Raw genomic sequence first — 11,414 nt, 5'->3', positions numbered from 1 at the left:
ATATAATTAATACTCAACATCCCTTAATACTGGCTTACTGTGATTAAAATAAATTGACTGTTACTTAAGTAATTCTCTCTGTTAATAATTGGTTACTCTATTGCTTGATAACTCTGACTACATTTCCCTCATCTATTAAGTAATAAGTGTGCCCAATTTTAACTTTAACTTGCATTTTGTAATTGATAAATAATCATTAGTACAAGATCGATTTATCCTTCTGTGTTTGGTAAGTTGCAGGAAAAAGTTAATTAGTTCATTCCTTATCTCCAAATCAAGCTTGGAAAGTCAAATTTAATCCCCACGTCACTCACTCCAGACCTAAAACAGTTTCTAAAATGACAGATCACTCTCTCTTATGGGGTTAAGTGGGGGAATTAACAATACAGCAGGTTCTTTGACTTATATTTGTTGGCAATACGAACCCCAGCATTACTACAAATTATTTGTATGTTCAACAGTTAAAGGAGATGAGGTGATATTGTAATAGACTCTGAAAAACGTACAGTGAAATTCTGAAGGATATTGAAACGTTGAGTATATTTATACCATAAGCATATCATTATCCAAATTCCAATCTTCTTTCATATAGACAAAAGTCTATTTTCTAAGTTATGGGTTAACATTAACTTCTGCTTCATGCAGTCATGGAAAAATCAATCTCTATCCTAGAAGGTTCTGGTCCCTCTCTTACTTATCAATGTTACCTCCCTAGCTCTCACCAAGGCCTTATTAGATTTTTTAAAAAATTAATGTTATCATCTATTTACACAAGAGCCTCCAGTATTTGTGCTGATGCTGGATTTTAGAATGCAAAAAAATAATTCAATACAAGGTTCAGAATTCATACTTTTATTATGGAAATATCCATTTAACCCTTACATTCTCAAATTTAAATTTACTCAGATAGTATCTAGTAAAAAGATTAAAAAGCAGTGCCTTTAAAACAGTAATCTTTGGATTACTCCAAGTCCCACATATAAATATGACAATTGATTGATTGACTACATGGGTGGAGAACTGGTGTAGGAGGCAGGACATCAGATTTCTGAGGTATTAGGACCTGCACAAGCTGGGCAGATTGCACTTTAGTAAATATGCCTTTGGTAGTAGTGATTATTTAAAGTCTGGTTGAAGATTTGTAGCTCGGGTGTCCGTTGTTGTGGTTCTGTTCGCTGAGCTGGAAGTTTTTGCTGCAAACGTTTCGTTCCCTGGCTAGGGAACATCATCAGTGCTATTGGAGCCTCCTGTGAAGCGCTGCTTTGATGTTTCTTCCGGTATTTATAGTGGTTTGTTCTTGCCGCTTCCGGGTGTCAGTTTCAGCTGTAGTAGTTTGTATGTGGGGTCCAGGTTGATGTGTCTGTTGATGGATCTTCTTGCCATTTCCGGGTGTCAGTTTCAGCTGTAGTGGTTTGTATATGGGGTCCAGGTCTATGTGTCTGTTAATGGAGTTTGTGGATGAATGCCATGCCTCTAGGAATTCCCTGGCTGTTCTCTGTCTGGCTTGTCCTATGATGGTAGTGTTTTCCCAGTCAAATTCATGTTCCTGGTTGTCTGAGTGTATGGCTACTAGGGATAGCTGGTCGTGTCGTTTTGTGGCTAGCTGATGTTCATGGATGCGGATTGTTAGCTGTCTTCCTGTTTGTCCTATATAGTGTTTTGTGCAGTCCTTGCATGGTATTTTGTAAACTACGTTAGTTTGGCTCGTGCTGGCTATTGGGTCCTTTGTTCTAGTGAGTTGTTGTCTGAGTGTGGAAGTTGGCCAACTGATGATGTTCCCTAGCACTGATGATGTTCCCTAGCCAGGGAACGAAACGTTTGCAGCAAAAACTTCCAGCTCGGTGAACAGAACCACAACAGTAGTGATTATAACATGGTAGAATATCATATTAAGTTTGAATATGATAAAAAATTGTCTTCTTAAGCAAATCTGGGAATAATATCCTCACAGGGAAATTTGGTTATTGCTATTCACCCAGGGTTTACACAGAGGGGTGGGAATCAGAAAGTTTGTTTAGATTGGAGTGAGCAAATATTGTAACTGAAATAGAAATATAGTAAGCAAAATTTGAATTCAGGTGAAGCAAAGGTAAGCAACAAATTGAATTAGAATGCAGCATAATGTTAAAAAGGCAGAATTAGAGGAAATCTGTCCAAATGCACTTAACACTTGCAAAAAGGTTGATGATATAATGCTATAACAGGCAGCAAATATTTGTGGATGTTGTTTATAGATGACCAAATAGTTGTAGAAATATTGGGCATGGCATAAATCAAGAAATTTGAGATGAATGCAACCTGGGAAGATAATGGGTGAGTTCAATTTTTACAGACTGAGTAAACTAATCAGCATCACTGTTGTGGAGGATGAATTCCTGGAGAGTGTAAAAAATGGGTTTCCAGAATGGTACTTTGAAAAACCTACTGTTGATCAAGTTATTTTGATTCTGGTCGTATTTATTGGAAAAGAATTAAGTAGAAACCTCGCTGTGCCTTTGGTAGTAATGATCATAATATGGTAGAAGGTCACATTAAGTCTGAATGTGATAAAAATTTTATTCTAAAACTGAACAAAGCAAAGGTGTAATAGGCAAGTTGGCGATGGTGAGTTTGGAAAATATGTAAAAAATCTTGAGTAGAAAGACAGAAGCTAGTCTTTAAGGATGTACCACATGATCTACAATAGATAAACATGAAGGCATAAATACCCAATGGGGAAAGTAAATTATTCATGGTTGACCACAGAAATTAAAGAAGAATTGAGGTGTGAGTATTGGAAAAAACTTTGGACCCAAAAAAGGATGACTAATAAACTGATAAAGGGGATAATAGACAATTGACATTGGTGCAGGAGTAGGCCATTCTGCCCTTCGAGCCTGTACCACCATTCAGTATAATCATGGCTGATCATCCTGAATCAGTATCCTGTTCCTGCCTTATCTCCATAACCCTTGATTCCATAATCCTTGAGAGCTCTATCCAACTCTTTCTTGAATGAATCCAGAGACTGGGCCTCCACTGCCCTCTGGGGCAGAGCATTCCACACAGCCACCACTCTCTGGGTGAAGAAGTTTCTCCTCATCTCTGTCCTAAATGGTCTACCTCATATGGGGAATATAAGCAGAAAGGCACGCTGTAATATCTTCTGTAGATGTGTTACAATTAAAATATCATAGCATAAGCCCAACAAAAGTAGAGGCAATAGAATTTATAATGGAGCAATAGTGAAGATACTTACTATTCTGTGTCTGTCTTCATACAATCCCTACAGTGCAAAAGAGGTCATTCAGCCCAGCAAGTCTGCACTGACCCTCTGAAGGGCATCCCATCCAGATCTCCACCCTAAACCTGCATTTATCATGGCTAATCTACCTAGCCCACACATCCCTGGACACTGTATGACAATTGAGCATGGCTAATCCACCTAACTGGCATGTGTTTAGACTGTAGGAGGAAACAGGAGCACACAGGGGAAACCCATGCAGAGAATGTGCATACACCACACAGTCACTCAAGGCTGGAATTGAACCTGTGTCCCTGGCACTGTGAGGCAGCAGTGCTAATCACTGCACCATCGTGATGCCCTTGACGAAGGCACAGAATGTCTCCCAGGAATACTAGGCAACCATGGGTCTGAGGAAACAGAGGAACTGAAAGAAATTAGTATCAGTAAAGAGATAGTCCTTGACAAGTTAATTGGACTAGAGATTTATAAATCTCCTAGACCAGATGAGCTAAATTTCTGATGAAGGGTTTTTGCCCAAAAAGTTGATTTTCCTGCTCCTCGGATGCTGCCTGACCTGCTATGCTTTTCCAGTACCACTCTAATCTCCAGCATCTGCAGTACCCACTTCCACTTAGATGAAGTAAATCTCAATGGTTGAAGGAGGTGGCCATAGATACATTAGTAGTTATCTTTCAAAATTGTAATTATAGTTCCAAATCCAAAAATGCTGAGTGGGAGCATGATTTGTGAAGAGAATGGCTGTGATGCTTCAGTGTGATTTGGAAAAGTTGAGTGAGTGGTGAAGTGTTTGCCAGATAATGTACAATGTGGATAAATATGAGGTTGTCCACTATAGTAGCAAAAACAAGGGAGCAGATTATTATCTTAGTGGCGATAGATTGAGAAATGGGAAGGCACAATGAGACCTGGATGTCCTGGTACTCAAGTTGCTGAAAGTAAGTGTGTATGTACAGAATAAGGTGAAGATAGCAAATGGTATTTTGACCTTCATAACAAGAGATTCTGGTACAGGAGCAAAGATACCTTGCTGCAACTATAGATACCCTTAATGAGACCACATCTGAAGTATTGTGTGTGATTTTCACTTCCTTTTGAGGAAGGATATTCTGGTTATGGAGGGAGTGTGGCAAAGGTTTACCAGATTGATTCCTGCAATGGCAGGACTGATGCATGAGGAGAAACTTGATCAGTTAGGACTATATTCGCTGAACTTTAGAAGAATGAGAGACGACTCTTTAAGTTCTAAAGGACTAGACAGGGTAAATGCAACAAGGATGTTTATAATGACCGACAAGTCCAAAATGCAGCGGTCACAGTCTAAGGATGTGGAGTAAGCCACTGAGATCAAGATAAGGAAAAATTTCTTCAACCAGTGACTGCTGAGGCTGTGCAATTCTTTGCCACAGAAAGCAGTTGAGGCCAAAACATTCAATATTTTAAGAAGGATATAGTTCTTATGGCTAATGAGATCAAAGAGATTGGGGAGAAAGTACAAACAGGGCACTGAGTAGGATGATCAACCATAATCATATTGAATGGTAGAACAAGCCAGAAGGGCTCAATAGCCTACTCCTGCTCTTATTTTCTGTTTCCAGCAATTCCAAAGAAGGATCACTGGACTTGAAACATTACCTCTGTTTTCTCTCCACAGATGCTGTCAGACCTGCTGAGGTTTTCCAGCAATTTCTGTTTTTGAATCGATTCTTACTAAATACTGAGCAAATACTGGTGAAATTGAACAGAGTCAGCATAGATTTATGAAAGGAAAATCATCTTTGACAAACCTGTTGGAGTTTTTTAAGGATGTTACTTGGAGCATAGGTGAAGGAGAGCCAGTGGATGTAGTGTACTTTGATTCTCAGAAGGCTTTTGCTAAGGTACCACACAAGCTATGAGGAAAAATCTGTATCAATTGAGAATAGATTAATAGACAGAAAGAACGGACAGAATAAACAAATCATTCTCAGCATGGCAAGTTATTTCTGGTGGACTTTTTTAAGGTTACTGCTTTTCGCAACCTATATAAATGATTTCGGTGTGAGTCCCAGTTGTAACATTGGCTGATGACACAAAACTAGTGGGCTTATAAGTTGCCAGGAAGTTGGTAGAAGGATTCAAGCAGATTTGATGAGGTTAAATGAATGGGCACATCATGGCAGAAAGAAATATAATGTGAATAAGTGTAAAGTTATTCACTTTGATACAAAAAAAACAAAAAGACAGAATATTTCTTAAATAAAAAGAATTTGGGAGGATTGCTGTCACAGGGATTTCTCGTCTGTTTTTATGACTTACAAAAATCGAGCTTGCAGGTGCAACAATAAATAAGGAAGACAAATGGTACATTGGCCTTCATTGCAAGGGGGATTTGAGTACAAAGTTAAGATTCTTTCTGCAATTGTAAGGAGGTTTGGTGAGCCCACACCTGGAGTATTGTAAATTGTTCTGGTTGATCACCAGGGTGCCACAGTGGTTCAGTGGCTAGCACTGCTGCCTTGCAGCATCGGTGAGTGTCTGTGTGGAGTTTGCATATTCTTCCTGTGTCTGCGTGGGTTTCTTCCAGGTGCTCTGGTTTCCTCCCACAATCCAACAATGCATATGTAAGGTGGTTTGGCCATGCTAAATTGCCCATTGTGTCCAGGGATGTGCAGGTTAAGTAGATTAGCTCCTGGAAATATGGTGTTACAGAGATTGGGTGGGTGCTTTTCAGACAGTCAGTGCGGACTTGACGGGCTGACCAGCCTGCTTCCATGCTGTAGGGATTCTATGATTCTAATTTATGAATGGAAAGATATCTACCGTTGTGAGAATGCAAAGAACATTCTCCAGATTAAACTTAGGTTGGCAGAATTAACAAACGAGAGGAAATTGGGTCTGTATTCTCTAGAATTTCAAAGAATGAGAGGTAGTATCATTGAAACTTACAAAATGAATGCTGGAGAAGGTTGGATGGATTGAATGAACTACTCCTTTTCCTGTGATCTCAAGGACTGTGAAAATATGGTAACCAGAACTGAGTACAATGCTTTAATTGTGGCCTAACCAGTGTTATATCCTGCCCTATTATCAATCCTTAAATTTATTGCCTCGTAGTCTTATTAACAGGAGGTCAATTTGCTGTATAAGTATGTTTGAACAAGCTTCGAGACCTTATGATGTTAAAGTCTCCAGGTCTTAAAATATTGTTTGTCATACTTATTGGTGTATATTTGTAAACAGCACCTAATGATTAAAAGGGATTGCCTCCCCATGTGGTTTCACATCTGCAGTTACTGTGTGCAGACACTCATCGTGGAGGGGTTCGATTCAATGAGAGTTTTGATTGCAGAGCAATTTAATCTTTCCAGGAAACACCTTTTTGATGGTGAATGAACATGCTAATAATACAACTACTCTGGAATGTGTTCTTGTGCTTCAAGAGATGTGACATGTTTTGAATCCACAGACCAAGTCATTTAACATTGCTGTACTTTACCATTCATTTTTAAGAATATCTGTTCCAGGAGATTCAACAATGCATTCAGCTTAGATTTCCAAAGTATAATACCTTTACTGGGCATGACAGCAGAATTTAGTTTTTGCCTTAGTGTCCCTTCAGAATCTTCAATAAGATCACATTTTATATTCTCACATCCAGAGAGGTCCAGTTTACTCAGTTGCTCATTAGGGGGCAACCTCATAATCTTAGTGACACTAAATTATTCCAAGGAAATTACATTCTTTTTTTGATATCCTTAACTTGCCCACATAATAATGGAGTCAAAAAGTGGGATGCTGGGAAAGCACAGTCAGCCAGGCAGCGTGCTGCCTTACTGACTGTGCTTTTCCAGCACCACATCTCTAGCATCTGCAATCCTCACTTTCTTCCACATAATAATGGAGTCGGGTCGCCAGTAGGTAGGAAGGTTTGCCACATACTTTATTTTATGAGCCCTCCCCGTCTTAAAATAATCGAATTAAAATTCAATTTGTTCAAGTTGGTCTCTTCATCTAAACAGTTAATATAGATAGTTGATAGCTGGGGAACTTGCAATGATTTCCTTGACATCTAAGAACCATCTGAGTGAAAAATGTTTCCTCAACTCTGCTCTAACCCTCCTGTTCCTTACCTTTAAAACTGTTCCCTCCTGGTCATTGACCCCTCTACTAAAGGGAAATATTTCTTGCTGTCTACCCTATGTCCCCCAGAACACTATGTATGAATCGGATCCACCCACTCCAATGTATTACTTCAACTTCATGAGCCCTTATTTCATTCATTTACATTTTGAGTGGTGTTTTATCAAAAGCCTTTTGTAAATCCAAGTGTATTTCATCTACTGGCTTTCTTTCCATACTATGCAAAGACAATTTTTCCTCCTGGGGATTACACACATACAAAATGATTTTAGATATCTAGCATAGGCTCTCAGTCTTGGAATGTTTCTGAAGCTGTGAAATAATTTGTGAATGTTTTGATAATATCAGAAGGAACGACACAACTTCACAATGAATGTGCACGACTGCATCGTCCATCCATAAGGCAGGGAAACAATCTTTAATCGTCATTAATAATTCATACCTTTCTGATTCCTTTTGCTAACTTCAGAGGACAAATTCTTGTAACTAAAAAAAAAGAAATAATTGTAACAGCAACCTGTTTGGTGTTTGCATTTATTTTTCATGACAATCTTTAGTCAAACCAGGAGGTGAACTGAATTTTGCACTCGGTTCATTGAAATAAATATTGTTAATGGCCTTATAAAGTATATGCAGTTTGACTAATTACTCTGGATTAATTGTTTTGAAATTAACAGTTCCTGTGTAATTAGTGTTTTCAAGTTTTTTCTGTAAGATGTTTTCAGTCACAGTGTTACAATTATTTAGATGTGCTTTACGTTTGGTCTATATTTTAAATAAGAATATGTGTATTCTTTTCTGGTTGTATCGATGATCTTTACTTCCCACTTTTCTGCTGCTGAAAGATACAGTTCATAGAGTTACAAAAGGAGAGTCTCTTCAATCCAAATGCAACATCACCATATCACCTGTGTACAATAAATACAAGAATACTAAAGAATAGATTCCAAACCTTACATATGACAATATGATCTCTCCAATTTTATGCTATTCTTTTGAACATATCATTAGTATTAGATGTGTGAGTAAACTTTAGTATTCTTGAAGGCTACTCCACCTTTCAACACAATCATGGCTGATCCTCTGCCTCAATTCCACTTTCCCACCATATCTCCCGATTCCTTGAGAAACCAGAAATCTAACATTCCCAGCTTTGAATATACAGCACTTAACAATAAAACAGCCTCAACTTTGGCTAGAGCATTCCAAAAATTTGTTACCTTTGAGTAAAGGTTAAGATTTGTCCCAGGCTTGGGCAGGGATAAATTTCTGTTGAGATTAGTTCAGAAACCTGCTAGCCTAAACAGTTTCTGCAACCACTGGATTGTCAATGCATGTGAATCTTGGAAGCATGAAAACATTAAGTGCTTTGGCATGGAATGTAATGGAGCAGAGTACAGATCTGTGAGTTTGGTGAGTGAGTGATTTAGGGAGGAAGTGACACATTTCTTTTTTCTATCTTTTGTCAGCTATTTTGAAGAGCAGGAATTGAAAAGCTGCAATGTCTGTGAAACCCCCAAATATATTTGGACACAAATAAAAAGTGATGTCAAGCTGAAAAGAGTGATTGGTTGGTTGATATTTTGCTCATTGATTTTATTTAAAAGATCTTAGCAGAAGGGAACCAAGAAATTAGTGATATCATAAAATGTTGTAAAGGAAAATACCTTAATGACATACACTTATTAGAAATTGTATGTCTATATTAGAAATATAAAATTTACTAGACGTGCTAAAGCTAATTGGAAGGTGCAGGGTTCATTCATTTATTCAGAACGTTGAATGAATTAAAGCCCAATGGGGATGGCAGGGCAGTTGATGTGCATGAGGTGGGAGCTTTTTGATGCCTCTCTAAGGCTTGTATTGCAGTAGCTTAGTCTATAAAGCTAGAAAGATGGAGCCTAATTATCAAGGTCACAGGAACTTGCAATTCCTGCTGATGGTGCAGCAGCTGCTAACTTCACTCCTTCATCCAATGGAACATTGTCTGATGGATAAGCATCGGTAACTTCAACACCTTCACGTTTGCACATTTGGTTCCATGGTTTTTTGCACAAGCAGCTGACAGTCAGAACTGAACATACAGAAGTTATTTATAATCGCGTGTCACTACAGCCCCCAAGGTTCTTTCAAAATGTTCCCCTTCTTTCTTGTCTTCTCACTATGTGTCATTGCAGCTCACCGGTTTTTCAGCTGGGGTGAAGGGAGCTTGCAATACAGTGAAGCTTATTGGCCTTGGAGGTTTGGTTGGCTGAACATTGGAGTGCTTGTGTTTAGAGGCCACAGCTATGCTGAGTGTGTCCTGGCCAGAGGCAAGAGCAGTCTCCTCAGCTTGGATTCCCACAGGTCTGACGGTAGCAGGCTAGGTGGAGGTGGAAGGCCCAGGCATCTCTGGAGTGTCCTGAGAGGAGATTTCTGGAGCCTTGTATGCATTTCCTTCTCCAGCTTGTTGCCTACAGGCACTTCCCTGTCCTGGTGAAAAGGAGTACTCCTTGTGTAGTGTCATTGGTGATGAAGACCAGAGACTGAGATGATGGAGGTGTCCAGTATATGTGGTTGTGCTGGTTGAAAGGTGGTCAGGTGAGGTGACCCAAGTGAGTGAGTAGGTGACGCAGAGTATTGGAGTGGGTGAGAGTGAGAGGGAAGTTGTTGCATGAGAAAGTGAGACAGATGCAGAATGAGTCTTGGTGAGAACAGGATCAATTCAGTGAGGTAGCAGAGGAAAAATGGTGGCACTTACGTCATCAGAGTACAGAGGCCATTGAATTCCTTGTTGCATTGCTGGGTGTTGGAACATGTTAGTGATTTGGAAGGGATGTGAATCAGTGGAACATGCTACTTCAGAGGGCTGTTGAGGCAGGGTCATTGAGTATATTCAAGGCTGAGATAGGCAGACTTTTGATCTGGAAGGAAATCAAGGGTTATGGGAAAATTGCAAGGAAGTGGAGTTGAGGATTATCTGATCAGCCATGATCTCATTGAACTGTAGAACAGACTCAGTGGGCTGAATAGCTTTATTTCTGCTCCTATGGTCTTATTGGTTATCAGGATAAGACAGGAAATCAAGCTTGAGAGCCAACATATCCTCCATGATCTCATTAAACATTAAAACAGACTTGAATAGCTGAATGGCCTACTTCTGCACTTACACTTTATGGTCTTTTGGTCTTATGTAATTCTGGCAATATGCAAATAGATAAACAAATGCCCATTTTCTTATATTCCAATTAGAAACTTCAAAGCAAACCTAATACAACAGAGGGGCATTTCACTCCAGATAACTGGAAGTGAAATATATTGCTAGGAGAATTTCTGTTCTTATAAACAAATATTAAACATTTTCATTGTATGACAGAAAATAAGAAGAAATAGATAAAGCTCATACATTTTTCTTGTCTGACAACACCAACAAAAATGTCCAACAGCTGAAAAGCGCCAGACAACGTTCTTACCAATTGTTAGTATAATTTGCATATGTTTTAATAGATTAGTCAAATCATTGTTCTCCAATGTTTAAAATTAACAAGCAATTGGAAGTTTCGTGAAAAAGCTGAGTGGCATGAATTTTGATACTCAGGATTCTGATGTCTAAAATATAATGAGCAAATGTGTCTCATGGTAATTCTAAAGTGCTTACTGAAATCAGAGGAATAGGAAAAGACAGGCTAAAATAATCATACTAATGTTATTTGACTGTTGGAATAAACAAAATTTGGTAAGGAATAACAATTATTAAAATAGATGAGGAGAATAACCAAATAACTGCCAACAATGCTGTTGCATGAGTAAATCTGCTGGATGCAAAAGCTGTAATGTTTAGTTGCAGATAAATTGCCATCAGGAAGTTGCATATCGAATTTAGTAGTACTACTGGGCAACAATTCAGGCTTTCCCTTTGTAAAACTAGTGTAAACCTGGGCCTCATCCAGATTTCTGGAGATGTTTGACATTTTGAAGCATCATAGAAAAGCACCAGATTAGAAGGTACCAAAGAATTTCAACACACAAACTCAAATTTTACTCAAGACCACAAGAGGAGTCTCAATTT

This window comes from Hemiscyllium ocellatum, chromosome 5 (genome assembly GCF_020745735.1).
Source record: "Hemiscyllium ocellatum isolate sHemOce1 chromosome 5, sHemOce1.pat.X.cur, whole genome shotgun sequence".
Classification (NCBI taxonomy): Eukaryota; Metazoa; Chordata; class Chondrichthyes; order Orectolobiformes; family Hemiscylliidae; genus Hemiscyllium; species Hemiscyllium ocellatum.
Note: the sequence above shows the minus strand (reverse complement) of the source record.